Source organism: Pezoporus flaviventris, unplaced genomic scaffold (genome assembly GCF_033815535.1).
Source record: "Pezoporus flaviventris isolate CSIRO_AGI_PZ_B2104156 unplaced genomic scaffold, CSIRO_AGI_Pfla_v1 ptg000013l, whole genome shotgun sequence".
Taxonomy (NCBI): Eukaryota; Metazoa; Chordata; class Aves; order Psittaciformes; family Psittacidae; genus Pezoporus; species Pezoporus flaviventris.
In genome coordinates this window covers 4209950-4227965 of record NW_026892561.1, presented here as the reverse complement: position 1 = coordinate 4227965, position 18016 = coordinate 4209950, and the positions used below count along the sequence as shown (strand labels likewise).

The window sequence follows — 18016 nt, the reverse complement described above, 5'->3', positions numbered from 1 at the left end:
TAGCCATTACACCATTTTGACACTTTAACACTGAAAATAAACATTTTTCTTATTAGCTCTATAATAGCCCTTCTGATTTCTCTGTTCTATTTTGTTAAATGTATGGCAAGAGAGAAGACTGTAATGAATGGTTAGACAGTAAGTTTCTCCTGTGTTACAGGAATCTCTGCAATTACGCAATACAAACCCTCTGCTCTGCAGTACTTGAGGTGGACGGTTGCTGAGCTGAAATGATATTAAATTTAAGAGAAAGTCAGATAGCACCAGGTTTGTGTAATGAAAATATCAATAGTTTTCAGTCTCGATATACCTACTGTGAAACACTTCCCGTGCACAGCTTTTATTCTGTGTACGTTGCTAGGCTGGTAATTTGTGATATCAGTAAGTCTGTTCATCACCACATTGCTTAAGTACGTTCTTTAAAAATCAAGGAAAAAAGTCTCATGCTACAAAAACATAATCTTTGCTTTGCTTTACTTTGGGTTCATGCCCGCACAAAATCATTACCACCCCATTCAATAAATACAGAAGTTGCATGTACAAGATAATACAACATTTTTTACAGCACCTTCACTCCATAATTTGTGATTAGCTTTATATTTGGGGATTAATGTTATACAACATAAGATATTAAGAATGTTGTTTAAGGTACATGTAAAATTAATGAACTGATTGAGTAATGTGATCTGCAAGGGAAAAAAGCCGAATATGAGCGGCGAGATCTGAACTTATTGACATTCTTAAGACAATTCTTGCTTACTTATATATATACGCATGTATGTATTTTAAAGTTTGGGTGCACATCTGGCTGTCCAGTGGCTTTCTGACTATATTCTAAAGTGAAATAAGCATTTTATTAGTGTAGCTAGCACTTCACAAAATATTATGGACTTTTTTTCCTATGCACTCTGAAGTTAGTTACAGGAGTTTATGTTTTTTCCTATTATTATTTTACTTTACAGAAATATAGGCACAGATCTTTTTTAACTGATGTAAGGTGTGAACAAATCAAATTCCCAAGTGTCTATAAACTGACTTCCAATTAGCCTTGGGGTTTTAAGACATGCTCCATTTTCAGTCACAGTTCTGTTCAATACTCTTGGCAACTGAGAAAAGAAGGGACATACTTTTCTTTAATCATTCAAGCGAAATTCTTGATTATATTTGCTAAAATTGCTTTATAGAGTAATGTTTAGTATAACACACTCAAACTTGGAGAGTGAAAAGGGTCAATAGCATGTTTCAAGTTTCTTTAAAAGTCTGAAAAAAGCCCAGTGTTACTATTTTATTAATCATGCAACATACACTTAGTCCTCATAAAATATTAATGTATATTGCTTCCTGCATCAATACAAAGTGTACTTTGCACAAAGAAAGAAAACCTGCTTAAGAAAATGCTGGCTAAACTTACTAAGCATTCTAACAATTATCATAAAAACACTAGAAAAGAAAATATAGATATGTTAAGCAATCCTAAAATCTTCTTAAACCACACATTGTGCTTTCCTACAGAGAATTTTAAGATGAAAAATAGACCTTGAGGGTCTTAGACAAGCCTCAGGCAATATAAAGAAAAAGGTCAAACACTCTGCTAAAAAGGACCGTTATCTTCAGAACAACAACTTATCAGCCAGCTTGCAGCCCTGCTTATTTACAGTTATTGGTCCCAGAGGAAGTGCACTTCAGCGCAGGGCGCGATTACTTTGTAATGAGTTTGCCAGAAATGGTAAAGGAAACTAATTTGTAACAATGTGCTGTTCGCTGCACATGAACTTTCTCAGACACTTTTTTTTTGTCCACCAATGAATAACTAACTTCAGCCTCCCTAATAAGCAGTGAAAACAGAAGTGCACTAAAACCAACTGAGTCACAAGCATAAATGTGCTGAAATATCAGTGATTATCCCTCTCAGCTGTCCATTACAGTACTCATGATGACCACCAATTCCCCTGTGGTGGATATATAGAATGCAGGTTTCAGGGGGTGGATTTGCACATGAAAATTAACACCATTTGGAAGAAAATAGCCTGCACCTGTCACAGATTAGCAACAAAAGGTCAAATGCCTCCTTTTACACCTAGAGCACTTGCATATTGTATGCCTTGCTTATAGGAGCCTAATTCTAGTTTCTTAATTCAGAAAAGTGAGCACCATGGTGAACTGAGGAGAAAAAAGAATTAAATCTTGGCTAAAAGCTATCAATAAATCTATTGATCAAGATACATATGAATGGAAGTAGCTGAGGCAATCTCTGTCTCTAAAAAAGGTAGTTTTTCAAAGGAGAATTACACAAAGTGCTCTTCTGTTTTTGTCAATATGCTGCCAGGTTTTGAAATGCTATTTTTCATCCACACAATAAAAATCTTGACAAGAAAGCAATAGAAAATCACTAATACACTTGCAGCTGCATTTCAATCTATACAAATTCTTTAAACAAAAACAACCACGGAACAGATTGGAATATACATCATTTTCACCAGTTGAAGCTGGGATCAAGTTTAAGATAGCCAAACAGTACTAATCTATATTTTCATGCAACTCTGTATTTCACAAAATAAGATTAAATGCAGAATATGGAATACCCTCTATGGAATTCATCCTTAAAGATCATAAAACACACTGAGATGATAAAGCAAAGAAATTCTATTGATACATTTTAAATGGAACAGGAACTACGGGGACTGAGATCTGTAAAAACTTCTCTTGAGTGAAAGATTAGATATCTTCTGAAAGGAGTGCATTGAAGAATATCAGTTGTAAATTCCCACTGGCTTTATGGTCTTTGTTTGTGAAGAGAGTTCAATGAGAAGTCCTAAACAACTTCTAAATAGCATTTGTTTTTTAAATAAGAAAAAAGCCCATAATGAAATAGTGATGATCTCTGACAACCTGTGACTGGCTTTCCATCTTCTTCTGAGCTCCTGCCCAAAGCATATGTCAAAGCAAAATTCTCAAAACTGCAAAGCACATGATTTGATTAAAAAGACAGTACCATAAAAACCACATATACAGTACCTTGTAAATTAAAGTCTATTTCAAACTGTTAAAATTGCATATATTAATCTCTGCAATAAAAGAAATATCTATTCTGCTACAGTTAAATCAGTGTTTTGGATAAAAACCTCAGTACTATTCAACAATGTAATATTCTTTTAAGAACCTGATGTTTCACTTAAAACAATAGCAACTGTCATGACTCAGCTTTCAGTCAAAATCCAAATCACCTTTGAAATACGTTTGACTATCAAACAGGCAAAGCGTTTCAAAAGTACATGGCTTGAGAAGCTGGATGCTTCACCTTTATTTGTAGTCTTTTGTCTACACTCCCTCCTTGATTAAGCAAGTTGAAATTGTTGACTTTCCATCATGATTTAAATTTTTATTAATAGTGACATCCAAATGACAGTAAATCAGTGGCTTTTGTGAAAAAGGTAGTACAGGAACAATGACTACCTTAGCTCCTACCAGCAATTGGTAAGAGGCCAGCTCCCATCACTGGGAAGGGCAACTGAGCTGTATGTATTACTGCATAACTTACAGAGGCTGAGTGATTCTGACTGAGCTTGTGTTGCAGTTAGACAATGTGATAAAATCTAATTGTGACTGACAGCACATGAAAATTGTAGCTTTTACATTTTTCTTGTTTATCTATGAATATAGCATTAAAATTAATTGTATTGATCTTTTGGGAATGTAAGAGTTTTGGGTCTCCATTTGTTTGTTTCACCACCCAATGATTCAGCAATAATATGAAGAAGAGTAGCAAATCCAAAACTTACAAACATTCTTATCCTTTCTAACTATACCATTAGAGTAACAATATTGATTTTAATGGTGTTGCCCCTAATTCATAACAATGGGAGCACAATCTGATTTTTTACACCTTTTCAGCATCACAGTCTGACTTCCACTCTTTCCAGTATTTTTCCTGACAAGCAATATAAGTGTACTAGATCCATCTCCTGAGGGCATTCTGCCCATAATATCAGGGATCACAGTTACTCTTCCTCAGAGATCCCAAAAAAGTGCAATGAATAAACCTGCAATTCCTTTGCATTGAGTTAAATTGCAGAAATATTAATGAACAGCATGGCCTAGGCTGAAGAACCCACAAGAGTTTTATAAATTAAAACTTTTGTCTCTATTAGAGTAGGTGGCAGAATTTATCAATCACCCACAGCAGCTAATCTGAATCATTAGATTAACAGGAAGCTGTGGAACTAACGTCTGAAGAAAGCAAAGAAAGTACACGGCCACTCTTAAGTGAGTCCCATAACTGTTTTCCACACAGAAAATTAAGGGACTTGGAAACCTCTAAGAAGGAAGGACTGATTGAAAAATAAAAGAGGTGCAAACTAGCTTAAATTTATCAGTTGAATATAAAAGACAAGAACTTTGGAGGGAAAAATCCTGTGGTTTAATTTATTTTATTAAAAACAGCTACAAAAGGATTCTCGTATTTTAGTAGTCTGGACAGTGACACCCATGGATAGTTTTAAGACTTCTTCCTTTCAGAAAAAAAATACTTTTCCTGGTCACTGTTGTTACAGGGATATCTGAGCAAGGGGAAAATGGGAATACAGGGATTAAAATTTATTCAGCAGTATTTTTAAGGCTCCTCCTGCAATGAGAATACTATTATAGATTTCACAACATAAGCAATTTTTAATTTCTATCATGTGTTAATCCTAAAGGCCACCTACTTACATCACTTGCAACTTTCCTCTAAAGATAAACCTGATGAGTAAATATCATTTAGAAAGACAACACAAGCAACTCAAACTGAAATATTTTCTGTGGTTTTATGTTCATTAAAAGGAGCAGTATTAATGGTGAACCAAGTTTAGAGCACAATGGAAAACAGCAGCAAGCAATCCTAAAGATTCAGTGATCATCATTGCTCAAAAACCACCATAAGCAAAACAGCAAAATAAACAAGCAGCAGATATCCCAATATACTACAAATATAATTGTGCAAAAAGCAGGCTTACATATGTATAAAGAAATTATATAATAAAATCATAATGGAGGAATTCAATAGTTTTCATCAGAAGAGATTGGTATTTAGGCACTTGCAGCTTTATTTCAAAACTGCCCTTATCAATAAATACTGGTGCTGTCAGTTAAAGGACCTAAAAACTGGAGCTGTAAGGAATAAAATGTCAGTGTTTGCTGTGTATGGAAATTGTAAATGATGGATAAAATGGAGTCAGTCTCTTGACTCCTCCTGCATCTGTGAGATTCTTATGAACTACAAAAATATCAGCTGCACCCAAGACTGCAGGACAAATTCTCAAAAAAAAATCACAAAATCATGTCAATACATGAAAGAAAGTGGCAGCAGTATAGTAGCAATGCATCAACTTCGATTGTAGGAAGTGTCAAGAATGCTTAAAAATCAAAGGCCCAGGCCCTAAGATGGCCATTGGACACCCTCTACACCAAAACCACCAAATTCCCAGAAAAACCAGCAGACTACTGATTTCGCCGTGCCCTCTTCAATTCCCCAAAGGCCTCCCATGACAGATGGGCAGTTATTTATCCATGGCAATGAACCTTTGTTAAAGGAAAATCAGAATACAAAATGGTTTTGCATTAGTGTCATGAAACTCAGCTTTCTTTAACAAACTATATGCTATCAAAATGAATATCTTGCGACTGTGTATGTATCACATCTTTCAAAGCAAAGCTCTTAAAGGAAAAGCATTTGGGCAAATTTCTGTTTGGAAGTCACTTAGCATATAATGGGTGCTATCCTAAATAAATAATTAATCAGTTAATAAATAAATTATAACAACGTCTGCAGCCTTAGCCATGGAAGCAACCACCAAGGCACTCAGGGAATATGAACTACAGTACCACAGTGGGATGTACCATTATTGGTGTGCAGCAGGGAGAAGCATATCTCTAAGTAAGTACTGTGTCAGGGCCTGATGTTCAATGTACAGCACTGAAATCTGTTGCTGCCTATAGCCTCTAATATAAGACATTCTCATATTTGCCTGTTACTTAGACATCACAGGTTTGCAAGCAACACATTGTAAATGGTTAAAAATATTAAAAGATGCATATTTTTTATTAAGTACATTACGGTAGCCCTAATTATGTAATGCTTCCTACTCAATATAGTCAACATTTTGCAAAGACCCTAAGAATTCTCATAATGCAAAAGGCAAAACAGCTATTCCATCCTACAAGTGAGGATATTGCAGTTGATTTATTACTGTACAGTAATGCTGTAATTCTGCATTTGGCCTAGTTTGGTGTCTCATACACAGAATCCCCATTTTTTCCAGGGGACTCCTTCCACAGGACTCAAACTGCCAGTTGAGGAAAATTAATTGATCTCAATCAGTCTGGAGGTCTATAGCTAAAGTATTCTCAAGGACCTCTCCAAAGTCACCAGAGCTGTAAAAAATTTGCTTTTTTTCTATTAAAGAGTAATAATAGAAAGGTTCCAGATTTTGTCTTATAAAAGCATCTTGCATTTTGAGATGGATCCTGAATAAGAACCTTCTTTAACTAATAAATTACTGATTTTAGAGCTAAAATTTTGCTTATGTACCTTATACAAGAATTTCCTTGAATGATGGTACTGTAAGGATAGACTTTCAGTACACAAACTGGATCTAAATAATATCTGTCCTATGTACAGCTTTTGCACAAGAAACAGTCTTATTTTAGTTTATTATGAAACTGAATATGGTTATCTATGCCATTATCAATCTAGTCACAAAAACAGTTTGGGGGCTAGAAATGTTATTCTCATTCAATACATTAATCCCATTATTTCATTGCCTCGAAGTGAAATCTTATAATATAATCTCCATGATAAAATTTACAGATAGACTTTCATGCAGCCTGGATACATTTTTAGCCATTTCATCACATTAGATTTATACACAACTTCACTGTTCACCTACTCTTCTGCTGCAGTCCCTAGTCTGATGTGCTTTTGTAGAGCAATGCGATTTCCATGCCTTTCTCTTTATTACACAGCAGTTTGATCCTTCTGTAGGTAATGAAATTTCTTCCTGTATTTTCATTTCTATAACTCCGTGACTCCTGTGCCTTGTTATTTTTCCCTTCTTTCAGACACCTACCTGTTCTGGAAGCCCTCCTTGACTTCCAGTCCTACCAAGAATTACGAAATAGCAATGCTGTTTACATCCTAGCTTTAATCCACAGTACTATATATAATTCTGTAATACTAAGGAACAACATTACATGGGTTTGTTTTTATAGTAGTAATAGAATTTAAAGCAGGCCTCTTAACTGTACCCACATGAATGCAACAGAAAACTACTTACCCTCATTTATACTTGTTTAGCTAAAGCTTAAATTAGACCTTAAAAAACTATCTAGTTGGTGTTATTTTTTTCAATCAGAAGTGATAATTTAAATATTGACATTTTAGATGGCACCAACATGTTTTTGTCTTCTGCTATGGTTTTATTATATCTGAATGTCTGTCTTAATTTTGTTGGGTCTTTTTTTTTTTCATTTTGACAAATCCAGAAGCGTTTCCTTTTATTTCAAAGTATTTCTATGTTTGTAGTAAATTAAACATTAATCTTTCTCCACAAATGTCAAGTGATATTTAAATGTTTTTCTGGCAGATAAATGATTATTAATATTAATGCAATAAAATCACAGCTCTTTGTCCTTTCTTTGATATTTAAGAAAAAATTAAGAATGTCAAAACAGCTCTGCAAAAAGAGAATTCATTGGTCTACCATCCACTCTTCATTAGCCTGAGAGGTAAAAAATTACTGATCTTGTGAGACAATGTGTTTATAGAATCAGAAAGGGTTGAAAATGAATTACTCTATCAGTGGTAGAGTGTGTATCACTTCAGTGTGAAAATGCCTTGTTAAAGTTCATTTTAATTTAAAGCCCCCTTTTGTCATTCAAAAAGCTTTAGCACAATGAAAGAATCTTTGTCACTTTCATAATTAGCCCCTTTTGCACTAAATGAGAATAAAATCTGATCAGAAGTCCATACAGGCAAGGTCATAAATCAAACAGAAAAGCTTCACAAACAGTCCTGTAAGATGTCCAAAGGCACACACAGCTTGGAATTAAAGCACTATAGTCAGGATCCACTCCCAGAAACACATCACAAAAAGCCCCAATAATATCTGTTTGACAGGCTAAATTTATCTCCATATTCTGTAGTCCTATAAACACATTTTGCTGTTTAGATACAAAGGCAATTTCAGCACCAAGGACAATTCAGGAAAGCAAACAGCTGTTAAAGTGCTGCTGTTACCGTTTGCCAACCAAAGTCAAATTAATTTAACTTAATGCTCTCACTTCAAACTGTGGCAGGAAAAAAAGGAAAAGAAAAGAAAAAGGAAAGAAATGGGGGGGGGGGAAGCCATATATGATAATTTTCATAAAGCAGGAACAAAAATTGTATTAACAGATAAAACTCCTTAGGAAACCAAGTTTAATTTTATAGGCGTGAGCGTGCAGCCCACCTCAAATGTTAACTGGATTTTACTCGACTTATTTTCATTTTCAGATGAAAGTAAAAAGGCATTTTGAAAGATGTAATAAAATCCTCAGCCTTGGACAGTTATGGAAAGAGAGACAGCACATCACTCTCTATTCAGGGATCATCTGACTACCAACAAGAATCCAAGCCATCAACATATTATTTTACTCCTCATGTTAACACAGAGTGAGGATTTCATCTACAAAAGATGCCTAAAACATAAGGAGAGTGAAGGACAAGTAGAGAGCAAGGTAGGAATTTGAGGGGAAGACTTTTATGACGAGGCAGTCTGCAATGAAAATACATTTTCTAAAACATGTACATTTTACAATTCAATGTATTATTTTAACATTAAAAACTAATTTAAAATATTAATCAGTTGAGAGCTATTTTTAAAATAGCTACATCTATACAAACAGCAATTTTCATGAAAGCACACATTTATCCATAAAGTATACATATATGTGTAGACATCTGGATACACTTCCGCGTTCAAACACACTGCAACGTACATTTAAAATGTGCAACTTTCCTTTCTGAGCATTTGTTTTCTATCAATATCCTCACTGCAGAACCAAACTATTAAAGTCATGTCTCCAGCCATGTAAACACCAAACTACTTTCAAAGTAATGGCTTGGCTGGAGCGGTTGGTTACATGTCTGTCATATTTTCTCAGAATTTCAGGGTACATTAATTACAGAATGATCACAAGTAATTTGATTCCACATATTGAGGAGACATGAAAATTGGTCTGCTAAGCAACAGACTGAAAAGCATTACTGTGACAAAAAGAGAGAAAAGCATTTTCTCCATCCTTATACAGTCTTACATTTCAGTTCATTAACAGTAAACTTCTCAAGTTGGTTAAAATGTAGGGAGAACGCAAGTGATTGTCCTCTTGGATATGGCCATCTGTGCTTGGGTCACAAAAGAAATGTAATTTGCCTTGCCTATAAGACATACAGTTGTCTAAAAAGTGTGAACTGCAAACTACTGTAGAAACAAACCAAGCTGGGAACTGTGAGGAGAGTGTGCAGGTGATTAAAGAAAGAAAATAGATTTAAGATGGATGGGATGAGAATCTGAGGCAGAGATATATTAAAATGCCTACATTTTTTCCTTGTGAGAATTCCAAAAAGCCAATAAGGCTTTTAAACAAAAACCAGGGGGGTTGCTGTATAAGAAACTAGATTAATTGGCTTTTAAATAAAGAAACCTCAAAATTACTAAATTCGAAGGAATAAAAACCAAAACAGATCTCCCTGCCCACTGCGTCTCTGTGAGCAGACCTCTTCCTACAACTGCCTTTAGTTTTCTACTCAGTGAAACTGCCAGAACTGCAACAAATTCTAGATAATCCTCCCCTGGATTTCCAAGAAAATAGTGTCACCTCCATGGCCAACCCTGTCTCTGTTCCTTGTATTTGTCAAGTTTTGCAGTCTCCAGGTGTCCCAGCTTCCCTGCTTGCTGCACCCTCACCCTCATGTACCCACGTCACTCTGTGCTCTGAAAGCATCTCACTTTGGAGCAGGCTCAGAAGCTCCCAATGGAGGGCAAAATCTCCCTTCAGATCATTCCACTTTGCTTTGTCATTTCTCTTTTGACAGAGCAAAAGTGAGACAAATAACATCTCTTTCAGTGGGTTTAAACAGAAAACTTCATCAAATCAACACTTTAAAAGACACTTCCAAAGTTCCTCTCTTGATTCTCACATACTGTGTTTCCATGTGGGGACAATTCAAGTGTTATACAATCAAATAACTCATAATAAGAGGTAGACCCTTCTCAGCATGCCCTTAGTATTTGGCTCCTTCACACCTCCTCATCAAACAGAGAGGATACCAAAGCCTTTGTAACCAAGGAGTTCAGATCTTCCCTTTTCCCCATGCCAACAAAATCTCATACCTTCTCTTTTACTTACGCTGTTACTTTCCACCTTTATCTTCAACACACAAAACACAAAGGAAACAATGATTTTGAAAGCCCTATGAAATATGACTATGGTTTTAAGTCACATTTCTTCTTAATCAAATTCTTAAACAAATGCTGCTGCTACAGTGGAAAAAATAACCAGCACCTCTGCCAATAAGCAATGCAGCCAATGTCATCCAACTGTCAAACTGGGAATTATTACAACATCTTGAAGAAACAGCTCTATAAAGATTGCAACTCTATAAAATTGCAGCTATATTAGCAGGCAATTAATATGAGCCAGAGAACTCAGAGGGACATGGAAGCGGATAAGACATGGAGACAGGACTACATCTACGAAACAGGGGCAAGCAAGCTTCTTCTGCCTGGGCTAATTAGAAAGCCAGAGCTTCTGCAAGAGGAAGTGTGGCCTCACAATTCAAAGGCATGGTCTCAGCTTCTCGTTCTGGCTCTTTCCATCACACTGCAGGTCTGATTGCCACCCATCTGTTAAGAAAGACAGGTAGCACTTGGTCTTACAGATCTCGGCTTGTGCCTCATGAGGAGGCACATAATCTCAACCCTGCTGCCCGTCTTCAGCTGAGATGCATTGATCTTTGTAATGTTTATTCTCCATTAAGAAAGAAATCTTCAGACAAGAGCAGACCAATTATTCTCATATTACTCATGTCTATATATAGGCTGAAGTGCAGGGTATAGCCAGAGGCATATGTGAGTCAATAAGCTATTTGCAAAACCTTGGATGGTGAGCTAAGTGGGAGGTTTGGGCTATATAAAGGCATGGTCTGCAGAGATGCTCTTGTGTTAATAGACAAAGTCAATCACATCACGACCTGACTTTTTCTGTTTTTCTAGTAATTCTTTTATACCCAGAAGTTTCTAGCCTGTTGAGATGCCCAGTTAAACTTGACTCAAGATTCCAATTAAGTGGATTAAAATTAAATTTTATTTGACTGTATCTCTTTTGTATCTAATTTACTATCATGGGTCTGGTTTTGGTAGGACCATATTTTTTCCAAAAAGAGCAAAACCAAAATATTAAAAAAGAAATTGTAGATTTTCAAACCAAAGTCTTCTTACAAGTTATTCCACAAACCCAGAAAACACACTAGTATTTTTTAAGCAATCAGTACTTAAATCATGATAGAGTGATTGTTGAGCTGTATTGTTTCTCGTGGATATGATTGACCTTGGACAAAATTGACCTTGGTCAATTTTATAGTTCAAATGCTGCTTTTGAGACTTCAAAAGCAGTAATGTACACACACATTTAGCAGTACTATTCCTGTTCAAAATTAGTCTTACTGGACTTCTAAAGAAAGGTTCCACTTTACCTCTGCTTATTTAAGAATACGCAGAGGTATCAAACCCTTTCAATTAAAAATAACAAGCCCCACTACTTTTGTTATATACTGTATTGTACTTCTAATAGTACACCCCGTCAGTGAACCCAGAGCAAGGTCATTTTATACCAAAGTCTCATCTTAAAAACAATTATTTGTTCTTATATAAGAAGTCGCTGTGGTATTAATATAAGCCTTTAAGCACAAAATGCATATTAACTGTGAGATAAAAGGGTTAATTAAAATTACTTCTTTAAATACATCCAAGGTTAATTTCAATTTTGAGTTGGAATCTGTATGTGTGCACTTTACAACATATTCCTCATGACATACAAAAATCTTTTTCTCTCTTAAAAGCATTAGAAAGATTTATTACATTATAAAACCTTGTGCAAGCAGTTGCATAAGAAAACAATCATCAACTTAAAAAGTAAAGAACTATTCATGGTTCCTAATTTTAACAATATTTAGCTCCTAATTTTTTCTAATATGTACTTCTTTTATTTATCTACTTGGAAAAAAGTGGATATTTAATGTATCAGAACAATTTTGAAACGTTACTATAATAGTCTAAAACTTTCAAATGAAAGATATCTTCATATAAGTCACTAGATTTAACCAAATTTCAAAAGCCAGTCTTCAAAACCAGGAACTTATAAAGTCTTTGTCTTCATTTTCATGTTTTTACCATACTGACATGAACACATGAACTCTGTGACTGAAAGATGACTTTCTGTCATACTGCTGACGTGCAAGTAAGTCAGTAACAGAAGGACGTTTTGCTCTTGAACATCCCAGATTGACAAGAAAAATGGCAGTCCCGACATCTATTCTAAAGGTGGAAATAGTTTACTAGCTAGGAATTGCAAATAAAGAGATTTCTAATTCTGAGCAGGTGAGCAGCTTCCTGTAATTCAGTAGGATGGTAGAAGTATTGTAAATATCAGTTTATAAACAAAAATATTTTTTTCACAAATAAGAATACAATAAGGGACATCAGGGAACCTGAAGGATTATCTAAAATCACACACTAAAATAACACTGGGTTGCATTAATCAGCCCATAATTAATTTTTTCCTTATTTTCTAGTTCATACTCTTTGGAATTTCGTTTTGCTAAAATATACTAGCCTATATTCCCTATCACTATAAAGCCACGTAGATAATAAAGACTAAATCACTATTATAAAATAATAGTAACTTTCTGATTTCATCTTTCTTTCTTTCTCATATGAAACAACAATTTAACAGTTATTAGTTAACAAAGCTTATTACAGTATTCTCAAAGCACACAATATTCCTTATCTCCCCATCTGGGTTAAATCAGCCATAACTGAATAGGTTGAAAAAGATAATGCTTGTTCTGTCTCCTCCTTTCTTTAGTCCGCTGGTTCATTCTTCTTTAGCCTGAGTCAGTGGAGATAACCTAACACAATTTTTCCAACAGGATTTAAGTTTTTCTGTACTGCTGAAATAATATCACTTATTGTTATATCTGCAAGAATATCTATTATTCCTAATTATCTGTTGAAGCATGGCAGACTTTAAAATACTATCCCAACAAATGAAAGTCCACCTAATCCACTGTGATTCAGGATGACACATACTTTATTCAGTTTTAAAGAGTAATCAAAGGTGTGGGTTTAAATCCAATTAGTGTACTTCAAAGAAGATAATGTCAAAATGCTTCAAATGGTGATTCTACTGCATAACACTGAAGATCTTAACTTCTGTGAGCCTCAGATTTCTGAACTATGAAATGGAAACAAAAGCACCTTGTAAAGCACAAGGTGATCTAGGGTAAGAGATTATAAGCATAAGCTATTATTAACTAGGCTAACATTTAAAGAGAAAAAAAAATATTAGAAAATATTAGAGATCTTGGAAGTCATGTATGCACACTATAAGAAGTATCTAGTTGTCATAATGATTGTTACACTACAGACATACTGCACAGACACTTCCAATTGAACTTGATTGTAATCATTCAGAATGTTCTTATTTTCATGCTGTCTAACCCGTTGCCTCTCTTCCAGCATTCAGTCTTACTGACCTCTGGCTCACTGAAAACCAGAACATTTTCCCAAATGCCACATAATTATTAATTCATAGGAAGTTTCACAAGCTTGTGATCTGATCCATAGACAACAAAAATTGCTGTTTTGCAAAGATTTTTCCATTGATTTTGGCCCTGGACCATGCACTGAAGATCTGGCATCTGGAATAGATCTCCTTGCTTGAGAAAAGATTTAAAGTGCACAGCTGAAGTTTCTGGTAAGAAGAGTTTCCTGTCCAAAAGTACATGCAAACTGATTAAGGACAAGAAATCACCAAACATTAACAGTTCCAGATCCCAGTTCCTTGAAATAAATAAGGAAAATAATTAAAACAAAAGAGACATAATTTGGAAAGACTGCTATAAGAAAATCTTTCAAGTTAAAAAAAAATAAGGATATTTGCAGAGGAAAATCACGTGATAATGGGAAACCATGACTGAAATAAAAGGGACAAAAATGTTTACTGATGAAATTGCAAATGCAAATTTGAGGGAAGGAAATAAATGAATCACTATATCCAAAAGGATAAAGAAGAGCACACAGATGGGAATAATGAAAAACAAAACAAATGCTAATGGAAGGCCGATAATATAGAGCCCTAGAGATAACAGGGTTTAATTTGGTATAGCGTTCAATGTACAGGCTCAAGAAGTGGGCTCAACATTCTCTCAACATACAAAAGAAGATACTTCAGTAATAACATTTACCAAAATGCAGAGAGGAAAGAGAAATAACAGGCAGGATAACATTGCAACAACCAAGTAAGAGGATGACAAGTGTTTGGGATAAGTGAGAATGGATCGATCCTGAAGCTACTGAAACAGAAGAGCCACAGGAAACACATACAGCAATAACCACAAAAACACATGCAGCTTGCTATCATATTTTATTTTTCAGAAGAAAACATACGTTAATTATAATATTGCTTCTCCTTTCCCTGTTTGGTAAAGAGTGCATCTACAATGTACTTCAGAGGAGCAAGTGCATCATTGTATGTCACCTGACCCGGCCCAGACACAAATTAGCCAGCTCTGGTATTTTGATAGCAATGTATCGGTAATGGCACAAACCTCAGAAGTGAATTAACCATCTCAGCATCTATCTAGTCTCAAAACATTTGGGGCTGTGCTGACATTGCTATACAGCCTAATTTGACTGTGCCTACACAAATGGCAGTCAGCTCACTGCAGGTATATGTCCATTTATATGATCACTAGCGCACTGAAGATATTTCATTATACAATTCACAGTAATATGAAAGATGAATGTAAACATCATATAAATGAAACAACATAAGCAAATAAAAACTGCAGATAAGAAAGACAAAAAGGAACAAAAATGTCAAAATAATTATTATTATTCAGTCATTTCAAAACCCACCATTGAACATCTTTTTTTAAGCTGACCACCAAAATGCTGGAAGGAAAAAAGTAGCTAGATGTAGCTCTACATATTTTCATACTGCATTCACAAAAAAGGCTTACAAGTTCTTCACATTACCTATTTGCCATTCACTTACAATCTTAGCAAAGGCTACTAAAAGGGAACTGTTCAGAATGTAGTACAGTAACAACCATAAACATTCAAAAACGTTTTTAAAATCAGAATAAATTATACTTCTTTGGAACAAAAAGCTATCTTACAGTTTCAGATGAGAGGAAAATAGATGTGATTCTACCAGAAATTGTTAGAATATAATAATAACCCTTAATATATTGTGGTAATTTACCTTCACATAATGCTACTGCAGTAGATCCTGGAATTCCAGTAGCTGTCCAAAGAACACACAGTGATAATATATGGTTTGTTCCCAGTTTGTTTTCAGCAATACAAATGCTAAATCAAAATTAGCATGCTAAAGGCTGAACCAAGAAGGCAATTAGGTTACTAAACAGAATCAATAAATGCAAAATGAAGCTCTGCATGTGTCCAAAATAACGTGTTTCCCACCTAATAACTTATATCCAAATTCCTGTTAGGCTGAGCAAAATATTCTACAATATTTTCCCCTAAAATCCTATAGTGTCAATCAGGTAAAAAAAAAAATACATTTAGTTTATGCAGAACAACCCCTTCTGAAGTATGTTTTTCAACCAATACTCTTTCAAAAGTACAGACCATTATGCATTTCAGTGTTTTGTCTCTTCCTGCATTACAGTGGCAGCTCAAACAAGCAAAGAGCTTCATTTGGCTTGTTAACTTTGGCACAGCAGGCAGTTGAGAATTTTAAAACAATTTAGAGAACAAGAAGAACAGAATCTATCTGAAGTGTACTGTAATTTGGGGGGGGGGGGGGAAGAGGAGGAGTGGTATCACTTCTAAAGTGATTTTGAAGGGATCTCTGGAGATTGTCAGGTCCACCCACCCTGCTCAGAACAGAGTCATCAAGAAGAGGTTGCTTCGTACTGTGCCTAATCAGACTTTGAATACCTCCATGGATGGTTGTGTTCCTCTCTGGGCAGCCTGCTCCAGGGTCTTCAACTCATTCAAACTAAAATGAAAATGCAATAAATCAAAGGTATTTTTTGCTCTACAGATGTGAAGCAAGGAAAAGAAATATTGTTCTCCCAGTTAGTGCTGCCTAAGCTATGTCCTGAGGAAATGAGTAGCACCACATGTTGCAAGTCACACAGTAACAGAGAAACAGCAGCAGCGCACTTCTGTGCACACAGCCAACAACCCTCCGAGTGCAGGACACAGTATAAATGTCTCAAATATATTTTCTCTGCTTCAGCCCCTTTCCTTCTGTTCCCTCATTCTTCACTATTTGATCCAATCTATAAGAACTGAGATTTCACCATTCAGTTCACATGAAACAGATGCAAAGCACTCTTAACATTTCTCAGCCATTCTGCGCTCATTTCACACAGCTGAGATTCACTACAAAAGGTACTAGGCAGTCAAGAACCATGTCTTTTGGGCTACTGTCTTCTGCAAAACAGAGATACTATTACAGGTTATTGAACTAACTGAACAAAATACTACTACTTAGTCTAGCAGAATATTTCAGCCTTCTCCCAGATGAAAATAAAGCCTTTCCGATACCCCTTGGCTCCAAAATATTTACTGTTCTGTTGTCACTTTAATGCTGAATACAGCCATTCCTTCTGATAATCTACATAGCACCTTCTGCATAAGCAGAGTAAAGAACACTTCTCAATTTCGTCTAGTTCTGAATGGCTCTGATTTATAAGAAATTAAAGATATAAACAGGACAGTGAAGGCAGAGGGGAAACCTGCAAGGAGAAGCATCCATAATAAAACAAACGATACCGATATCTTTCCAGTGGCACTGCTCTGCACTGTATTTTCCCTGGGCTTCTCTGAGAACCCAGCAAGATGAAACTGCATAAGGGTGGTTGGAAGCTCTTTTTAAGGCTCGAAATTGTAAAGTTAAAGTCTGTGCTGCACCCATCAGAAGAGAACGACCTGGACCTACCCATCACTGAAAACTAACACAATTCTCTATTTTAAGAAGCAATTATTCAAAGCAATTATTTCCATAGTCAGTAACTGAAGGTCACCTGTTACTCTGTAGAGTAACCATAGATTTATTCAAATGGAGAAATTTTATATGAGAAGAATTTTTGTAACTCCTCATCAGTGACTTCCAATGCTGTTAGAAATGATTTTAGGTAAAGAACAATCTCAGCTGGATTTTTCCACTTCGTACGTTCAACTATCTCAGTATTCCATTGTGCCACCATATATACATACCTCCATACATTCATGAGTGATTAACTGATGTCACATTCATGTTCATATTAACATGTGCAGTTTGAAATAAACACAGCTGCATTTATGTCCATGATTTTATATTCAAATATATCTGATTATGCTGAAATAAACACAGCTGCATTTATTTCAGTGATTGTACATTCAGATAAGGATATTTGTTCAGTGTAATGTAATGTTCCTTCACACTGGCAGGGACATTGCTATTCTTTCTTGTATTTCCCTCTATCATTTTTCCAGATGGAAAATTCTGAACAGAGCCAGGAAAATGGAAACTGGAAAATTTATCTCAGAACCTGGTATATATGAAAATCCTGCTGCTTATTCTCAAAAATGATGTAAACATCTTTGTGTAAAGTACAAAGTTGAATTTCTTTCATTCCTTAACTGTCAAAGAGCAAGCTTACAAAAATCCTACCAAAAATTGAAAGACTGATGGAAATGTCAGT

At 35.3% G+C, this 18016-nt stretch overlaps 1 protein-coding gene and 1 long non-coding RNA gene across 8 annotated transcripts in view; one reads left to right on the top strand and one right to left on the bottom strand.

The window, feature by feature from the left end:
* Window positions 1–18016, bottom strand: part of LOC133268341 (BEN domain-containing protein 5) — a 951280-nt gene that overhangs the window by 906822 nt on the left and 26442 nt on the right. The gene's annotated exons all lie outside the window — the stretch shown is intronic.
* LOC133268344 (uncharacterized) lies at window positions 87–16587 on the top strand. The gene is made up of 4 exons (XR_009743045.1): window positions 87–267; window positions 8528–8751; window positions 13812–14049; window positions 16369–16587. It is a non-coding gene; the product is annotated as an uncharacterized LOC133268344 (long non-coding RNA).